Raw genomic sequence first — 22,455 nt, forward strand, 5'->3', positions numbered from 1 at the left:
TGATGAGAGGGGCCTTAGAGCATTATGATGATAGGCGTCATGGGGCATTGTGATGACAGCGGTCTTGGAGCATTGTGATGAAAGGGATCATGGAGCAATGTGCTTACAGGAGCCATGGAGCATTGTTAATGCATAGGCCATGGAGCAATGAAATGACAGGGGTCAAGGAGCATTGTGATGTAAGATGTCATGGAGCATTGTGATGACAAGTGTCCATGAACATTGTGATGACATGGTTCATGGAGCATTGTGATGACAAGTGCCATGGCGAATTGTGATGAGAGGTGTCATGGGGCATTGTGTTGAAAGGGGCATGGAGCATTGTGACGACAATGGTCATGGAGCATTGTGATGACTGGTATCATGGAGCATTGTTCTGAAAAAGGTCATGGGGCAGTGTAATGACAAGTATCATGGAGGATGTGATGAAAGGAGTTATGGAGCATTGTGATTAAATGGATCATGAGGCATTTTGATGACAAGAGTCGTGGAACATTGTGATGACAGGGCTAATGGAGCATTGTGATGACAAGGTCTATGGAGCATTGTGATGACAGGTGTCATGCAGCATTGTGATGAAAGGGGTCATGGATCACTACGATGACATGGATAATGGAGCATTGTGATGATATGGGCATGGAGCATTGTGATAACAGGGGCCAGGGAGCATTGAGATGACAAGAGCAGGGAACATTCTGATGACAGCAGTCATGTATCATTGTGATGATACCTGTCATGGAACATTGTGCTGACAGGGGCTATAGAGCATTGTGATGACAGGTGTCATGTGGCATTGTGATGACAGTGGTCATAGAGCATTGTGACGAAAAGGATCATGGAGCAATGTGATTACAGGTGTCATGTGGCATTGTGATGAAAGTGGTCATGGAGCACTGTGATGACACGGGCATGGAGCATTATGATGACAAGAGTTCTGGAGCATTGTGATGACAAGGGTATGGAGCATTGTGATTACAGGGGAACAGGAGCATTGTGATTACATGGGCAGTGAATATTGTGATGACAGGGGTCATGGAGCACTGTGATGACTAGTGTCATGGAGCACTGTGATGACTAGTGTCATGGAACATTGTGATGACAGGGATCATGGAGTATTGTGATGAGAGGGGCCTTGGAGCATTATGATGATAGGCGTCATGGGGCATTGTGATGACAGCGGTCTTGGAGCATTGTGATGAAAGGGATCATGGAGCAATGTGATTACAGGAGCCATGGAGCATTGTGAATGCATAGGCCATGGAGCAATGAAATGACAGGGGTCAAGGAGCATTGTGATGTAAGTTGTCATGGAGCATTGTGATGATAAGTGTCCATGAACATTGTGATGACATGGTTCATGGAGCATTGTGATGACAAGTGCCATGACGAATTGTGATGACAGGTGTCATGGGGCATTGTGATGACAGTGGTCATGTAGAATTGTAATGAAAGGTATCATGGAGGACTCTGACGACAGGGGCCGTGGAGCACTGTGATGACAGTGGTCATCTAGAATTGTGATGAAATATACCAGGGAGCATTGTGATGACAGGGGTCATGGATCACCGCAATTATAGGGGCCATGGAGCATTGTGAATACAAAGATCATGGAGCATTGAGATGACAGGGGTCATGGATCATTGTGATGACAAGGGTCCTCGAACCTTGTGATGACACGGTTCATGGAGCATTGTGATGACAAGGTTGTTCAAGCATTGTGATGACACGGGCATGGAGCATTATGATGACAAGAGTTCTGGAGCATTGTGATGAAAAGGGTATGGAGCACTGTGATTACAGGGGACCAGGAGCATTGTGATTACATGGGCAGTGAATATTGTGATGACAGGGGTTCATGGAGCGCTATGATGACAAGTGTCATGGAACATTGTGATGACAGGCTTCATGGAGCATTGTGATGAGAGGGGCCTTGGAGCATTATGATGATAGGCGTCATGGGGTATTGTGAAGAGAGTGGTCATAGAACATTGTGATGAAAGGGATCATGGAGCAATGTGATTACAGGGGCCATGGAGAATTTTGAATGCATAGGCCATGGAGCAGTGTGATGACAGGGGTCATGGAGCATTGTGATGACAAGTGTCCTGGACCATTGTGATGACACGGGTCATGGAGCATTGTGATGGCAAGGGCCATGGCGAATTGTGATGACATGTGTCTTGGGGCATTGTGATGACAGTGGTCATCTAGAATTGTGATAAAAGGTATCATGGAGCACGGTGATGACAGGGGCCATGGAGTATTGTAATGACAAGGCCATGGAACATTGTGATGACAAGTATCATGGAGCTTTGTGATGACAGGAGCATTCATCATTATGATGACAAGAGTTCTGGAGCATTGTGATGACAAGGGCATGGAGCATTGTGATTACAGGGTCATGGAGCATTGTGATGACAACTGTCATGGAACATTGTGATGACAGGGTTCATGGAGCATTGTGATTAAAGGGGCCATGGAGCATTTTGATGACAAGGGCAGGCGAACATTTTGATTACATTGGTAATGGAGCATTGTGATGACATGGGCAGGGAACATTGTGAAGACAGGTGTAATGGAACATTGTGATTACAGGGGACATGGAGCATTTTGATGACATGGGCAGGCAACATTGTGATGACAGGTGTCATGGAGCATTGTGATGACAATTGTCATGGAACGTTGTGCTGACAGGGATCATGGAGCATTGTGATGAGACGGTCATTGGAGCATTGTGATGACAGGCGTACTGGAGCCTTCTGAGGAAAGGTGTCATGAGTCATTGTGATTACAGCGATCATGGAACATTGTGATGACAGGGCTAATGGAGCATTGTGATGACAAGTGCCATGGCGAATTGTGATGACAGGTGTCATGGGGCATTGTGATGAGAGTGGTCATGTAGAATTGTAATAAAAGGTATCATGGAGGACTCTGATGACAGGGTCCGTGGAGCACTGTGATGACAGTGGTCATCTAGAATTGTGATGAAATATACCAGGGAGCATTGTGATGACAGGGGTCATGGATCACCGCAATTATAGGGGCCATGGAGCATTGTGAATACAAAGTTCATGGAGCATTGAGATGACAGTGGTCATGGATCATTGTGATGACAAGGGTCCTGGAACCTTGTGATGACATGGTTCATGGAGCATTGTGATGACAAGGTTCTTCAAGCATTGTGATGACACGGGCATGGAGCATTATGATGACAAGAGTTCTGGAGCATTGTGATGAAAAGGGTATGGAGCACTGTGATTACAGGGGACCAGGAGCGTTGTGATTACATGGGCAGTGAATATTGTGATGACAGGGTTCATGGAGCATTGTGATGAGTGGGGCCTTGGAGTATTATGATGATAGGCGTCATGGGGTATTGTGATGAGAGTGGTCATAGAACATTGTGATGAAAGGGATCATGGAGCAATGTGATTACAGGGGCCATGGAGCATTTTGAATGCATAGGCCATGGAGCAGTGTGATGACAGGGGTCATGGAGCATTGTGATGAATGTGGTCATAGTTCATTGTGATGATATGTGTCCAGGAACATTGTGATGACATGGATCATGGAGCATTTTGATGACAAGGGCCATGGCGAATTGTGATGACAGGTGTCATGGGGCATTGTGATGACAGTGGTCATCTAGAATTGTGACGAAAGGTAACATGGAGCACTGTGATAACAGGGGCCATGGAGCATTGTGATGACAAAGGCCATGGAGCATTTTGATGACAAGTGTCATGGAGCATTGTGATGAGACGGACATGGAGCATTATCATGCCAAGAGTTCTGGAGCATTGTGGTGACAAGGGCATGGAGCATTGTGATGACAAGGGCCATGGCCAATTCTGATGACAGGTGTCCTCGGGCATTGTGATGACAGAGGTTATCTAGCATTGTGATGAAAGGTACCATGGATCAATGTGATAACAGGGGCCATGGAGCATTGTGATGATAAAGACCATGGAGCATTTTAATGAAAAGTGTCATGGAGAATTGTGATGAGACGGGCATGGAGCATTATGATGACAAGAGTTCTGGAGCATTGCGTTGACAAGGGAATGGAGCATTGTGATTACAGGGACCATGGAGGATAGTGATGACATCTGTCATGGAATATTGGGCTGACAGGGGCCATGGAGCATTGTGATGACAGGTATAATGTGGCATTGTAATGACAGTGGTCATAGAGCATTGTGATGAAATGGATCATGGAGCAATGTGATTACAGGGACCATGTAGCATTGCGAATGCATAGGCTATGGAGCATTGTGATGACAGGAGTCAAGGAGCATTGTGATGTAAGTGGTCATGGATCATTGTGATGACAAGTGTCCTGGACCATTGTGATGACACGGGTCATGGAGCATTGTGATGGCAAGGGCCATGGCGAATTGTGATGACATGTGTCTTGGGGCATTGTGATGACAGTGGTCATCTAGAACTGTGATAAAAGGTATCATGGAGCACTGTGATGACAGGGGCCATGGAGTATTGTAATGACAAGGCCATGGAACATTGTGATGACAAGTATCATGGAGCTTTGTGATGACACGAGCATTCATCATTATGATGACAAGAGTTCTGGAGCATTGTGATGACAAGGGCATGGAGCATTGTGATTACAGGGTCATGGAGCATTGTGATGACAACTGTCATGGAACATTGTGATGACAGGGTTCATGGAGCATTGTGATTAAAGGGGCCATGGAGCATTTTGATGACAAGGGCTGGCGAACATTTTGATTACATTGGTAATGGAGCATTGTGATGACATGGGCAGGGAACATTGTGAAGACAGGTGTAATGGAACATTGTGATTACAGGGGGCATGGAGCATTTTGATGACATGGGCAGGCAACATTGTGATGACAGGTGTCATGGAGCATTGTGATGAAAATTGTCATGGAACATTGTGCTGACAGGGATCATGGAGCATTGTGATGAGACGGTCATTGGAGCATTGTGATGACAGGCGTACTGGAGCCTTCTGAGGAAAGGTGTCATGGGTCATTGTGATTACAGCGATCATGGAACATTGTGATGACAGTGGTCATGGAGCATTGTAATGACAGGGGCCATGGAGCATTGTGATGACAGGGGTCATGGCGCATTGTGATCACAGGGGCCATGTATAATTGTGATGACAAAGGCCATGGAGCATTGTGATGACTGGTATCATGGAGCATTGTTCTGAAAAAGGTCATGGGGCAGTGTAATGACAAGTATCATGGAGGATGTGATGAAAGGAGTCATGGAGCATTGTGATTAAATGGATCATGAGGCATTTTGATGACAAGAGTCATGGAACATTGTGATGACAGGGCTAATGGAGCATTGTGATGACAAGGGCTATGGAGCATTGTGATGACTGGGGTCATGGAGCATTGTGATGAAAGGGGTCATGGATCACTACGATGACATGGGTAATGGAGCATTGTGATGATATGAGCATGGAGCATTGTGAGGACAGGGGCCAGGGAGCATTGAGATGATAAGGGCAGGGAACATTGTGATGACAGCATTCATGGATCATTGTGATGATAACTGTCATGGAACATTGTGCTGACATGGGCTACAGAGCATTGTGATGACAGGTGTCATGTGGCATTGTGATGACAGTGGTCATAGAGCATTGTTATGACAGGGGTCAAGGAGCATTGTGATGAAAGTGGTCATGGAGCAATGTGATGACACGGGCCTGGAGAATTATGATGACAAGAGTTCTGGAGCATTGTGATGACAAGGGTATGGAGCATTGTGATTACAGGGGACCAGGAGCATTGTGATTACATGGGCAGTGAATATTGTGATGACAGGGGTCATGGAGCACTGTGATGACTAGTGTCATGGAACATTGGGAGGACAGGGATCATGGAGCATTGTGATAAGAGTGGCCTTGGAGCATTATGATGATAGGCATCATGGGGCATTGTGATGACAGCGGTCTTGGAGCATTGTGATGAAAGGGATCATGGAGCAATGTGATTACAGGAGCCATGGAGCATTGTGAATGCATAGGCCATGGAGCAATGAAATGACAGGGGTCAAGGAGCATTGTGATGTAAGTTGTCATGGAGCATTGTGATGACAAGTGTCCATGAACATTGTGATGACATGGATCATGGATCATTGTGATGACAAGGGCCATGGCGAATTGTGATGACAGGTGTCATGGGGCATTGTGATGACAGTGGTCATCGAGAATTGTGAGGAAAGGTAACATGGAGCACTGTGATAACAGGGGCCATGGAGCATTGTGATGACAAAGGCCATGGAGCATTTTGATGACAAGTGTCATGGAGCATTGTGATGAGACGGGCATGGAGCATTATGATGCCAAGCGTTCTGGAGCATTGTGGTGACAAGGGCATGGAGCATAGTGATGACAAGAGTTCTGGAGCATTGTGATGAAAAGGGTATGGAGCACTGTGATTACAGGGGACCAGGAGCATTGTGATTACATGGGCAGTGAATATTGTGATGACAGGCGTTCATGGAGCACTGTGATGACAAGTGTCATTGAACATTGTGATGACAGGGTTCATGGAGCATTGTGATGAGAGGGCCTTGGAGCATTATGATGATAGGCGTCATGGGATATTGTGATGAGAGTGGTCATAGAACATTGTGATGAAAGGGATCATGGAGCAATGTGCTTACAGGAGCCATGGAGCATTGTGAATGCATAGGCCATGGAGCAATGAAATGACAGGGGTCAAGGAGCATTGTGATGTAAGTTGTCATGGAGCATTGTGATGACAAGTGTCCATGAACATTGTGATGACATGGTTCATGGAGCATTGTGATGACAAGTGCCATGGCGAATTGTGATGACAGGTGTCATGGGGCATTGTGATGACAGTGGTCATGTAGAATTGTAATGAAAGGTATCATGGAGGACTCTGACGACAGGGGCCGTGAGGCACTGTGATGACAGTGGTCATCTAGAATTGTGATGAAATATACCAGGGAGCATTGTGATGACAGGGGTCATGGATCACCGCAATTATAGGGGCCATGGAGCATTGTGAATACAAAGATCATGGAGCATTGAGATGACAGGGGTCATGGATCATTGTGATGACAAGGGTCCTGGAACCTTGTGATGACACGGTTCATGGAGCATTGTGATGACAAGGTTCTTCAAGCATTTTGATGACACGGGCATGGAGCATTATGATGACAAGAGTTCTGGAGCATTGTGATGAAAAGGGTATGGAGCACTGTGATTACAGGGGACCAGGAGCATTGTGATTACATGGGCAGTGAATATTGTGATGACAGGGGTTCATGGAGCACTGTGATGACAAGTGTCATGGAATATTGTGATGACAGGGTTCATGGAGCATTGTGATGAGACGGGCCTTGGAGCATTATGATGATAGGCGTCATGGGGTATTGTGATGAGAGTGGTCATAGAACATTGTGATGAAAGGGATCATGGAGCAATGTGATTACAGGGGCCATGGAGCATTTTGAATGCATAGGCCATGGAGCAGTGTGATGACAGGGTTCATGGAGCATTGTGATGAATGTGGTCATAGTTCATTGTGATGATAAGTGTCCAGGAACATTGTGATGACATGGATCATGGAGCATTGTGATGACAAGGGCCATGGCGAATTGTGATGACAGGTGTCATGGGGCATTGTGATGACAGTGGTCATCTAGAATTGTGATGAAAGGTAACATGGAGCACTGTGATAACAGGGGCCATGGAGCATTGTGATGACAAAGGCCATGGAGCATTTTGATGACAAGTGTCATGGAGCATTGTGATGAGACGGACATGGAGCATTATGATGCCAAGAGTTCTGGAGCATTGTGGTGACAAGGGCATGGAGCATTGTGATGACAAGGGCCATGGCCAATTCTGATGACAGGTGTCCTCGGGCATTGTGATGACAGAGGTTATCTAGCATTGTGATGAAAGGTACCATGGATCAATGTGATAACAGGGGCCATGGAGCATTGTGATGATAAAGACCATGGAGCATTTTAATGAAAAGTGTCATGGAGAATTGTGATGAGACGGACATGGAGCATTATGATGGCAAGAGTTCTGGAGCATTGCGTTGACAAGGGAATGGAGCATTGTGATTACAGGGACCATGGAGGATAGTGATGACATCTGTCATGGAATATTGGGCTGACAGGGGCCATGGAGCATTGTGATGACAGGTATAATGTGGCATTGTAATGACAGTGGTCATAGAGCATTGTGATGAAATGGATCACGGAGCAATGTGATTACAGGGACCATGTAGCATTGCGAATGCATAGGCTATGGAGCATTGTGATGACAGGAGTCAAGGAGCATTGTGATGTAAGTGGTCATGGATCATTGTGATGACAAGTGTCCTGGACCATTGTGATGACACGGGTCATGGAGCATTGTGATGGCAAGGGCCATGGCGAATTGTGATGACATGTGTCTTGGGGCATTGTGATGACAGTGGTCATCTAGAATTGTGATAAAAGGTATCATGGAGCACTGTGATGACAGGGGCCATGGAGTATTGTAATGACAAGGCCATGGAACATTGTGATGACAAGTATCATGGAGCTTTGTGATGACACGAGCATTCATCATTATGATGACAAGACTTCTGGAGCATTGTGATGACAAGGGCATGGAGCATTGTGATTACAGGGTCATGGAGCATTGTGATGACAACTGTCATGGAACATTGGGATGACAGGGTTCATGGAGCATTGTGATTAAAGGGGCCATGGAGCATTTTGATGACAAGGGCAGGCGAACATTTTGATTACATTGGTAATGGAGCATTGTGATGACATGGGCAGGGAACATTGTGAAGACAGGTGTAATGGAACATTGTGATTACAGGGGACATGGAGCATTTTGATGACATGGGCAGGCAACATTGTGATGACAGGTGTCATGGAGCATTGTGATGACAATTGTCATGGAACGTTGTGCTGACAGGGATCATGGAGCATTGTGATGAGACGGTCATTGGAGCATTGTGATGACAGGCGTACTGGAGCCTTCTGAGGAAAGGTGTCATGGGTCATTGTGATTACAGCGATCATGGAACATTGTGATGACAGTGGTCATGGAGCATTGTAATGACAGGGGCCATGGAGCATTGTGATGACAGGGGTCATGGAGCATTGTGTTGAAAGGGGCATGGAGCATTGTGACGACAATGGTCATGGAGCATTGTGATGACTGGTATCATGGAGCATTGTTCTGAAAAAGGTCATGGGGCAGTGTAATGACAAGTATCATGGAGGATGTGTTGAAAGGAGTCATGGAGCATTGTGATTAAATGGATCATGAGGCATTTTGATGACAAGAGTCATGGAACATTGAGATAACAGGGCTAATGGAGCATTGTGATGACAAGGGCTATGGAGCATTGTGATGATATGAGCATGGAGCATTGTGATGACAGGGGCCAGGGAGCATTGAGAATGACAAGGGCAGGGAACATTGTGATGACAGCAGTCATGGATCATTGTGATGATACCTGTCATGGAACATTGTGCTGACAGGGGCTATAGAGCATTGTGATGATAGGTGTCATGTGGCATTGTGATGACAGTGGTCATAGAGCATTGTGATGACAGGGGTCAAGGAGCATTGTGATGAGAGGGGCCTTGGAGCATTATGATGATAGGCGTCATGGGGCATTGTGATGACAGCGGTCTTGGAGCATTGTGATGAAAGGGATCATGGAGCAATGTGATTACAGGAGCCATGGAGCATTGTGAATGCATAGGCCATGGAGCAATGGAATGACAGGGGTCAAGGAGCATTGTGATGTAAGTTGTCATGGAGCATTGTGATGACTATTGTCCATGAACATTGTGATGACATGGTTCATGGAGCATTGTGATGACAGGTGTCATGTGGAATTGTGATGAGAGCGGTCATATAGAATTGTGAGGAAAGGTATCAGGGAGGACTCTGATAACAGGGGCCGTGGAGCACTGTGATGACAGTGGTCATCTAGAATTGTGATGAAATATACCAGGGAGCATTGTGATGACAGGGGTCATGGTTCACCGCAATTATAGAGGCCATGGAGCATTGTGAATACAAAGATCATGGAGCATTGAGATGACAGGGGTGACGGATCATTGTGATGACAAGGGTCCTGGAACCTTGTGATGACACGATTCATGGAGCATTGTGATGACAAGGTTCTTCAAGCATTGTGATGACACGGGCATGGAGCATTATGATGACAAGAGTTCTGGAGCATTGTGATGACAAGGGTATGGAGCACTATGATTACAGGGGACCAGGAGCATTGTGATTACATGGGCAGTGAATATTGTGATGACAGGGGTCATGGAGCACTGTGATGACTAGTGTCATGGAACATTGTGATGACAGGGATCATGGAGCATTGTGATGAGAGGGGCCTTAAAGCATTATGATGACAGGCGTCATGGGGCATTGTGATGACAGCGGTCTTGGAGCATTGTGATGAAAGGGATCATGGAGCAATGTGATTACAGGAGCCATGGAGCATTGTGAATGCATAGGCCATGGAGCAATGAAATGACAGGGGTCAAGGAGCATTGTGATGTAAGTTGTCATGGAGCATTGTGATGACAAGTGTCCATGAACATTGTGATGACATGGTTCATGGAGCATTGTGATGACAAGTGCCATGGCGAATTGTGATGACAGGTGTCATGGGGCATTGTGATGACAGTGGTCATGTAGAATTGTAATGAAAGGTATCATGGAGGACTCTGACGACAGGGGCCGTGGAGCACTGTGATGACAGTGGTCATCTAGAATTGTGATGAAATATACCAGGGAGCATTGTGATGACAGGGGTCATGGATCACCGCAATTATAGGGGCCAGGGAGCATTGTGAATACAAAGATCATGGAGCATTGAGATGACAGGGGTCATGGATCATTGTGATGACAAGGGTCCTGGAACCTTGTGATGACACGGTTCATGGAGCATTGTGATGACAAGGTTCTTCAAGCATTGTGATGAGACGGGCATGGAGCATTATGATGACAAGAGTTCTGGAGCATTGTGATGAAAAGGGTATGGAGCACTGTGATTACAGGGGACCAGGAGCATTGTGATTACATGGGCAGTGAATATTGTGATGACAGGGGTTCATGGAGCACTGTGATGACAAGTGTCATGGAACATTGTGATGACAGGGTTCATGGAGCATTGTGATGAGAGGGGCCTTGGAGCATTATGATGATACGCGTCATGGGGCCTTGTGATGACAGCGGTCTTGGAGCATTGTGATGAAAGGGATCATGGAGCAATGTGATTACAGGGGCCATGGAGCATTTTGAATGCATAGGCCATGGAGCAGTGTGATGACAGGGGTCATGGAGCATTGTGATGAATGTGGTCATAGTTCATTGTGATGATAAGTGTCCAGGAACATTGTGATGACATGGATCATGGAGCATTGTGACGATAAGGGCCATGGCGAATTGTGATGACAGGTGTCATGGGGCCTTGTGATGACAGTGGTCATCTACAATTGTGATGAAAGGTAACATGGAGCACTATGATAACAGGGGCCATGGAGCATTGTGATGACAAAGGCCATGGAGCATTTTGATGACAAGTGTCATGGAGCATTGTGATGAGACGGGCATGGAGCATTATGATGCCCAGAGTTCTGGAGCATTGTGGTGACAAGGGCATGAAGCATTGTGATGACAACGGCCATGGCCAATTCTGATGACAGGTGTCCTCGGGCATTGTGATGACAGAGGTTATCTAGCATTGTGATGAAAGGTACCATGGATCACTGTGATAACAGGGGCCATGGAGCATTGTGATGATAAAGGCCATGGAGCATTTTAATGAAAAGTGTCATGGAGAATTGTGATGAGACGGGCATGGAGCATTATGATGACAAGAGTTCTGGAGCATTGCGTTGACAAGGGAATGGAGCATTGTGATTACAGGGACCATGGAGGAGAGTGATGACATCTGTCATGGAATATTGGGCTGACAGGGGCCATGGAGCATTGTGATGACAGGTATAATGTGGCATTGTAATGACAGTGGTCATAGAGCATTGTGATGAAATGGATCATGGAGCAATGTGATTACAGGGACCATGTAGCATTGCGAATGCATAGGCTATGGAGCATTGTGATGACAGGAGTCAAGGAGCATTGTGATGTAAGTGGTCATGGATCATTGTGATGACAAGTGTCCTGGACCATTGTGATGACACGGGTCATGGAGCATTGTGATGGCAAGGGCCATGGCGAATTGTGATGACATGTGTCTTGGGGCATTGTGATGACAGTGGTCATCTAGAACTGTGATAAAAGGTATCATGGAGCACTGTGATGACAGGGGCCATGGAGTATTGTAATGACAAGGCCATGGAACATTGTGATGACAAGTATCATGGAGCTTTGTGATGACACGAGCATTCATCATTATGATGACAAGAGTTCTGGAGCATTGTGATGACAAGGGCATGGAGCATTGTGATTACAGGGTCATGGAGCATTGTGATGACAACTGTCATGGAAGATTGTGATGACAGGGTTCATGGAGCATTGTGATTAAAGGGGCCATGGAGCATTTTGATGACAAGGGCAGGCGAACATTTTGATTACATTGGTAATGGAGCATTGTGATGACATGGGCAGGGAACATTGTGAAGACAGGTGTAATGGAACATTGTGATTACAGGGGACATGGAGCATTTTGATGACATGGGCAGGCAACATTGTGATGACAGGTGTCATGGAGCATTGTGATGACAATTGTCATGGAACGTTGTGCTGACAGGGATCATGGAGCATTGTGATGAGACGGTCATTGGAGCATTGTGATGACAGGCGTACTGGAGCCTTCTGAGGAAAGGTGTCATGAGTCATTGTGATTACAGCGATCATGGAACATTGTGATGACAGTGGTCATGGAGCATTGTAATGACAGGGGCCATGGAGCATTGTGATGACAGGGGTCATGGGGCATTGTGATGACAGTGGTCATGGAGCATTGTGATGAAAGGGGCCATGGAGCACTGTGATCACAGGGGCCATGTATAATTGTGATGACAAAGACCATGGAGCATTGTGATGACAGTTGTCATGGAGCATTGTGTTGAAAGGGGCATGGAGCATTGTGACGACAATGGTCATGGAGCATTGTGATGACTGGTATCATGGAGCATTGTTCTGAAAAAGGTCATGGGGCAGTGTAATGACAAGTATCATGGAGGATGTGATGAAAGGAGTCATGGAGCATTGTGATTAAAAGGATCATGAGGCATTTTGATGACAAGAGACATGGAACATTGTGATGACAGGGCTAATGGAGCATTGTGATGACAAGTGCCATGGCGAATTGTGATGACAGGTGTCATGGGGCATTGTGATGACAGTGGTCATGTAGAATTGTAATAAAAGGTATCATGGAGGACTCTGATGACAGGGTCCGTGGAGCACTGTGATGACAGTGGTCATCTAGAATTGTGATGAAATATACCAGGGAGCATTGTGATGACAGGGGTCATGGATCACCGCAATTATAGGGGCCATGGAGCATTGTGAATACAAAGTTCATGGAGCATTGAGATGACAGTGGTCATGGATCATTGTGATGACAAGGGTCCTGGAACCTTGTGATGACATGGTTCATGGAGCATTGTGATGACAAGGTTCTTCAAGCATTGTGATGACACGGGCATGGAGCATTATGATGACAAGAGTTCTGGAGCATTGTGATGAAAAGGGTATGGAGCACTGTGATTACAGGGGACCAGGAGCGTTGTGATTACATGGGCAGTGAATATTGTGATGACAGGGTTCATGGAGCATTGTGATGAGTGGGGCCTTGGAGTATTATGATGATAGGCGTCATGGGGTATTGTGATGAGAGTGGTCATAGAACATTGTGATGAAAGGGATCATGGAGCAATGTGATTACAGGGGCCATGGAGCATTTTGAATGCATAGGCCATGGAGCAGTGTGATGACAGGGGTCATGGAGCATTGTGATGAATGTGGTCATAGTTCATTGTGATGATATGTGTCCAGGAACATTGTGATGACATGGATCATGGAGCATTGTGATGACAAGGGCCATGGCGAATTGTGATGACAGGTGTCATGGGGCATTGTGATGACAGTGGTCATCTAGAATTGTGATGAAAGGTAACATGGAGCACTGTGATAACAGGGGCCATGGAGCATTGTGATGACAAAGGCCATGGAGCATTTTGATGACAAGTGTCATGGACCATTGTGATGAGACGGACATGGAGCATTATGATGCCAAGAGTTCTGGAGCATTGTGGTGACAAGGGCATGGAGCATTGTGATGACAAGGGCCATGGCCAATTCTGATGACAGGTGTCCTCGGGCATTGTGATGACAGAGGTTATCTAGCATTGTGATGAAAGGTACCATGGATCAATGTGATAACAGGGGCCATGGAGCATTGTGATGATAAAGACCATGGAGCATTTTAATGAAAAGTGTCATGGAGAATTGTGATGAGATGGACATGGAGCATTATGATGACAAGAGTTCTGGAGCATTGCGTTGACAAGGGAATGGAGCATTGTGATTACAGGGACCATGGAGGATAGTGATGACATCTGTCATGGAATATTGGGCTGACAGGGGCCATGGAGCATTGTGATGACAGGTATAATGTGGCATTGTAATGACAGTGGTCATAGAGCATTGTGATGAAATGGATCATGGAGGAATGTGATTACAGGGACCATGTAGCATTGCGAATGCATAGGCTATGGAGCATTGTGATGACAGGAGTCAAGGAGCATTGTGATGTAAGTGGTCATGGATCATTGTGATGACAAGTGTCCTGGACCATTGTGATGACACGGGTCATGGAGCATTGTGATGGCAAGGGCCATGGCGAATTGTGATGACATGTGTCTTGGGGCATTGTGATGACAGTGGTCATGGAGCATTGTGATGAAAGGGGTCATGGAGCACTGTGATCACAGGGGCCATGTATAATTGTGATGACAAAGACCATGGAGCATTGTGATGACAGTTGTCATGGAGCATTGTGTTGAAAGGGGCATGGAGCATTGTGACGACAATGGTCATGGAACATTGTGATGACTGGTATCATGGAGCATTGTTCTGAAAAAGGTCATGGGGCAGTGTAATGACAAGTATCATGGAGGATGTGATGAAAGGAGTCATGGAGCATTGTGATTAAATGGATCAGGAGGCATTTTGATGACAAGAGTCATGGAACATTGTGATGACAGGGCTAATGGAGCATTGTGATGACAAGGGCTATGGAGCATTGTGATGACTGGGGTCATGGAGCATTGTGATGAAAGGGGTCATGGATCACATCGATGACATGGGTAATGGAGCATTGTGATGATATGAGCATGGAGCATTGTGATGACAGGGGCCAGGGAGCATTGAGAATGACAAGGGCAGGGAACATTGTGATGACAGCAGTCATGGATCTTTGTGATGATACCTGTCATGGAACATTGTGCTGACAGGGGCTATAGAGCATTGTGATGACAGGTGTCATGTGGCATTGTGATGACAGTGGTCATAGAGCATTGTGATGACAGGGGTCAAGGAGCATTGTGATGAAAGTGGTCATGGAGCACTGTGATGACACGGGAATGGAGCATTATGATGACAAGTGTTCTGGAGCATTGTGATGACAAAGGTATGGAACATTGTGATTACAGGGGACCAGGAGCATTGTGATTACATGGGCAGTGAATATTGTGATGACAGGGGTCATGGAGCACTGTGATGACTAGTGTCATGGAACATTGTGATGACAGGGATCATGGAGCATTGTGATGAGAGGGGCCTTGGAGCAGTATGATGAGAGGCGTCATGGGGCATTGTGATGACAGCGGTCTTGGAGCATTGTGATGAAAGGGATCATGGAGCAATGTGCTTACAGGAGCCATGGAGCATTGTTAATGCATAGGCCATGGAGCAATGAAATGACAGGGGTCAAGGAGCATTGTGATGTAAGATGTCATGGAGCATTGTGATGACAAGTGTCCATGAACATTGTGATGACATGGTTCATGGAGCGTTGTGATGACAAGTGCCATGGCGAATTGTGATGACAGGTGTCATGGGGCATTGTGTTGAAAGGGGCATGGAGCATTGTGACGACAATGGTCATGGAGCATTGTGATGACTGGTATCATGGAGCATTATCCTGAAAAATGTCATGGGGCAGTGTAATGACAAGTATCATGGAGGATGTGATGAAAGGAGTCATGGAGCATTGTGATTAAATGGATCATGAGGCATTTTGATGACAAGAGTCATGGAACATTGTGATGACAGGGCTAATGGAGCATTGTGATGACAAGGGCTATGGAGCATTGTGATGACAGGTGTCATGCAGCATTGTGATGAAAGGGGTCATGGATCACTACGATGACATGGGTAATGGAGCATTGTGATGATATGGGCATGGAGCATTGTGATAACAGGGGCCAGGGAGCATTGAGATGACAAGAGCAGGGAACATTCTGATGACAGCAGTCATGTATCATTGTGATGATACCTGTCATGGAACATTGTGCTGACAGGGGCTATAGAGCATTGTGATGACAGGTGTCATGTGGCATTGTGATGACAGTGGTCATAGAGCATTGTGATGAAAAGGATCATGGAGCAATGTGATTACAGGTGTCATGTGGCATTGTGATGTCAGTGGTCATAGAGCATTGTGATGACAGGGGTCAAGGAGCATTGTGATGAAAGTGGTCATGGAGCACTGTGATGACACGGGCATGGAGCATTATGATGACAAGAGTTCTGGAGCATTGTGATGACAAGGGTATGGAGCATTGTGATTACAGGTGAACAGGAGGATTGTGATTACATGGGCAGTGAATATTGTGATGACAGGGGTCATGGAGCACTGTGATGACTAGTGTCATGGAACATTGTTGATGACAGGGATCATGGAGTATTGTGATGAGGGGGGCCTTGGAGCACTGTGATGATAGGCGTCATGGGGCATTGTGATGACAGCGCCCTTGGAGCATTGTGATGAAAGGGATCATGGAGCAATGTGATTACAGGAGCCATGGAGCATTGTGAATGCATAGGCCATGGAGCAATGAAATGACAGGGGTCAAGGAGCATTGTGATGTAAGTTGTCATGGAGCATTGTGATGACAAGTGTCTATGAACATTGTGATGACATGGTTCATGGAACATTGTGATGACAAGTGCCATGGCGAATTATGATGACGTGTGTCATGGTGCATTCTGATGACAGTGGTCATGTAGAATTGTAATGAAAGGTATCATGGAGGACTCTGACGACAGGGGCCGTGGAGCAATGTGATGACAGTGGTCATCTAGAATTGTGATGAAATATACCAGGGAGCATTGTGATGACAGGGGTCATGGATCACCGCAATTATAGGGGCCAGGGAGCATTGTGAATACAAAGATCATGGAGCATTGAGATGACAGGGGTCATGGATCATTGTGATGACAAGGGTCCTGGAACCTTGTGATGACACGGTTCATGGAGCATTGTGATGACAAGGTTCTTCAAGCATTGTGATGAGACGGGCATGGAGCATTATGATGACAAGAGTTCTGGAGCATTGTGATGAAAAGGGTATGGAGCACTGTGATAACAGGGGACCAGGAGCATTGTGATTACATGGGCAGTGAATATTGTGATGACAGGGGTTCATGGAGCACTGTGATGACAAGTGTCATGGAACATTGTGATGACAGGGTTCATGGAGCATTATGATGAGAGGGGCCTTGGAGCATTATGATGATACGCGTCATGGGGCCTCGTGATGACAGCGGTCTTGGAGCATTGTGGTGAAACGGATCATGGAGCAATGTGATTACAGGGGCCATGGAGCATTTTGAATGCATAGGCCATGGAGCAGTGTGATGACAGGGGTCATGGAGCATTGTGATGAATGTGGTCATAGTTCATTGTGATGATAAGTGTCCAGGAACATTGTGATGACATGGATCATGGAGCATTGTGATGACAAGGGCCATGGCGAATTGTGATGACAGGTGTCATGGGGCCTTGTGATGACAGTGGTCATCTAGAATTGTGAGGAAAGGTAACATGGAGCACTATGATAACAGGGGCCATGGAGCATTGTGATGACAAAGGCCATGGAGCATTTTGATGACAAGTGTCATGGAGCATTGTGATGAGACGGGCATGGAGCATTATGATGCCCAGAGTTCTGGAGCATTGTGGTGACAAGGGCATGGAGCATTGTGATGACAACGGCCATGGCCAATTCTGATGACAGGTGTCATCGGGCATTGTGATGACAGAGGTTATCTAGCATTGTGATGAAAGGTACCATGGATCACTGTGATAACAGGGGCCATGGAGCATTGTGATGATAAAGGCCATGGAGCATTTTAATGAAAAGTGTCATGGAGAATTGTGATGAGACGGGCATGGAGCATTATGATGACAAGAGTTCTGGAGCATTGCGTTGACAAGGGAATGGAGCATTGTGATTACAGGGACCATGGAGGAGAGTGATGACATCTGTCATGGAACATTGTGCTGACAGGGGCCATGGAGCATTGTGATGACAGGTATAATGTGGCATTGTAATGACAGTGGTCATAGAGCATTGTGATGAAATGGATCATGGAGCAATGTGATTACAGGGACCATGTAGCATTGCGAATGCATAGGCTATGGAGCATTGTGATGACAGGAGTCAAGGAGCATTGTGATGTAAGTGGTCATGGATCATTGTGATGACAAGTGTCCTGGACCATTGTGATGACACGGGTCATGGAGCATTGTGATGGCAAGGGCCATGGCGAATTGTGATGACATGTGTCTTGGGGCATTGTGATGACAGTGGTCATCTAGAATTGTGATAAAAGGTATCATGGAGCACTGTGATGACAGGGGCCATGGAGTATTGTAATGACAAGGCCATGGAACATTGTGATGACAAGAATCACGGAGCTTTGTGATGACACGAGCATTCATCATTATGATGACAAGAGTTCTGGAGCATTGTGATGACAAGGGCATGGAGCATTGTGATTACAGGGTCATGGAGCATTGTGATGACAACTGTCATGGAAGATTGTGATGACAGGGTTCATGGAGCATTGTGATTAAAGGGGCCATGGAGCATTTTGATGACAAGGGCAGGCGAAGATTTTGATTACATTGGTAATGGAGCATTGTGATGACATGGGCAGGGAACATTGTGAAGACAGGTGTAATGGAACATTGTGATTACAGGGGACATGGAGCATTTTGATGACATGGGCAGGCAACATTGTGATGACAGGTGTCATGGAGCATTGTGATGACAATTGTCATGGAACGTTGTGCTGACAGGGATCATGGAGCATTGTGATGAGACGGTCATTGGAGCATTGTGATGACAGGCGTACTGGAGCCTTCTGAGGAAAGGTGTCATGAGTCATTGTGATTACAGCGATCATGGAACATTGTGATGACAGTGGTCATGGAGCATTGTAATGACAGGGGCCATGGAGCATTGTGATGACAGGGGTCATGGGGCATTGTGATGACAGTGGTCATGGAGCATTGTGATGAAAGGGGTCATGGAGCACTGTGATCACAGGGGCCATGTATAATTGTGATGACAAAGACCATGGAGCATTGTGATGACTGGTATCATGGAGCATTGTTCTGAAAAAGGTCATGGGGCAGTGTAATGACAAGTATCATGGAGGATGTGATGAAAGGAGTCATGGAGCATTGTGATTAAATGGATCATGAGGCATTTTGATGACAAGAGTCATGGAACATTGTGATGACAGGGCTAATGGAGCATTGTGATGACAAGAGCTATGGAGCATTGTGATGACTGGGGTCATGGAGCATTGTGATGAAAGGGGTCATGGATCACTACGATGACATGGGTAATGGAGCATTGTGATGATATGAGCATGGAGCATTGTGATGACAGGGGCCAGGGAGCATTGAGAATGACAAGGGCAGGGAACATTGTGATGACAGCAGTCATGGATCATTGTGATGATACCTGTCATGGAACATTGTGCTGACAGGGGCTATAGAGCATTGTGATGACAGGTGTCATGTGGCATTGTGATGACAGTGGTCATAGAGCATTGTGATGACAGGGGTCAAGGAGCATTGTGATGAAAGTGGTCATGGAGCACTGTGATGACACGGGAATGGAGCATTATGATGACAAGAGTTCTGGAGCATTGTGATGACAAGGGTATGGAGCATTGTGATTACAGGGGACCAGGAGCATTGTGATTACATGGGCAGTGAATATTGTGATGACAGGGGTCATGGAGCACTGTGATGACTAGTGTCATGGAACATTGTGATGACAGGGATCATGGAGCATTGTGATGAGACGGGCCTTGGAGCATTATGATGATAGGCGTCATGAGGCATTGTGATGACAGCGGTCTTGGAGCATTGTGATGAAAGGGATCATGGAGCAATGTGATTACAGGAGCCATGGAGCATTGTGAATGCATAGGCCATGGAGCAATGGAATGACAGGGGTCAAGGAGCATTGTGATGTAAGTTGTCATGGAGCATTGTGATGACTATTGTCCATGAACATTGTGATGACATGGTTCATGGAGCATTGTGATGACAGGTGTCATGTGGAATTGTGATGAGAACGGTCATATAGAATTGTGATGAAAGGTATCAGGGAGGACTCTGATGACAGGGGCCGTGGAGCACTGTGATGACAGTGGTCATCTAGAATTGTGATGAAATATACCAGGGAGCATTGTGATGACAGGGGTCATGGATCACCGCAATTATAGAGGCCATGGAGCATTGTGAATACAAAGATCATGGAGCATTGAGATGACAGGGGTCATGGATCATTGTGATGACAAGGGTCCTGGAACCTTGTGATGACACGGTTCATGGAGCATTGTGATGACAAGGTTCTTCAAGCATTGTGATGAGACGGGCATGGAGCATTATGATGACAAGAGTTCTGGAGCATTGCGTTGACAAGAGAATGGAGCATTGTGATTACAGGGACCATGGAGGATAGTGATGACATCTGTCATGGAATATTGGGCTGACAGGGGTCATGGAGCATTGTGATGACAGGTATAATGTGGCATTGTAATGACAGTGGTCATAGAGCATTGTGATGAAATGGATCATGGAGCAATGTGATTACAGGGACCACGTAGCATTGCGAATGCATAGGCTATGGAGCATTGTGATGACAGGAGTCAAGGAGCATTGTGATGTAAGTGGTCATGGATCATTGTGATGACAAGTGTCCTGGACCATTGTGATGACACGGGTCATGGAGCATTGTGATGGCAAGGGCCATGGCGAATTGTGATGACATGCGTCTTGGGGCATTGTGATGACAGTGGTCATCTAGAATTGTGATAAAAGGTATCATGGAGCACGGTGATGACAGGGGCCATGGAGTATTGTAATGACAAGGCCATGGAACATTGTGATGACAAGTATCATGGAGCTTTGTGATGACACGAGCATTCATCATTATGATGACAAGAGTTCTGGAGCATTGTGATGACAAGGGCATGGAGGATTGTGATTACAGGGTCATGGAGCATTGTGATGACAACTGTCATGGAACATTGTGATGACAGGGTTCATGGAGCATTGTGATTAAAGGGGCCATGGAGCATTTTGATGACAAGGGCAGGCGAACATTTTGATTACATTGGTAATGGAGCATTGTGATGACATGGGCAGGGAACATTGTGAAGACAGGTGTAATGGAACATTGTGATTACAGGGGACATGGAGCATTTTGATGACATGGGCAGACAACATTGTGATGACAGGTGTCATGGAGCATTGTGATGACAATTGTCATGGAACGTTGTGCTGACAGGGATCATGGAGCATTGTGATGAGACGGTCATTGGAGCATTGTGATGACAGGCGTACTGGAGCCTTCTGAGGAAAGTTGTCATGGGTCATTGTGATTACAGCGATCATGGAACATTGTGATGACAGTAGTCATGGAGCATTGTAATGACAGGGGCCATGGAGCATTGTGATGACAGGGGTCATGGGGCATTGTGATGACAGTGGTCATGGAGCATTGTGATGAAAGGGCTCATGGAGCACTGTGATCCCAGGGGCCATGTATAATTGTGATGACAAAGGCCATGGAGCATTGTGATGACAGTTGTCATGGAGCATTGTGTTGAAAGGGGCATGGAGCATTGTGACGACAATTGTCATGGAGCATTGTGATGACTGGTATCATGGAGCATTGTTCTGAAAAAGGTCATGGGGCAGAGTAATGACAAGTATCATGGAGGATGTGTTGAAAGGAGTCATGGAGCATTGTGATTAAATGGATCATGAGGCATTTTGATGACAAGAGTCATGGAACATTGTGATGACAGGGCTAATGGAGCATTGTGATGACAAGGGCTATGGAGCATTGTGATGACTGGGGTCATGGAGC

Source organism: Balaenoptera borealis, assembly GCF_965194805.1.
Source record: "Balaenoptera borealis genome assembly, contig: HAP1_SCAFFOLD_336, whole genome shotgun sequence".
Lineage (NCBI taxonomy): Eukaryota > Metazoa > Chordata > Mammalia > Artiodactyla > Balaenopteridae > Balaenoptera > Balaenoptera borealis.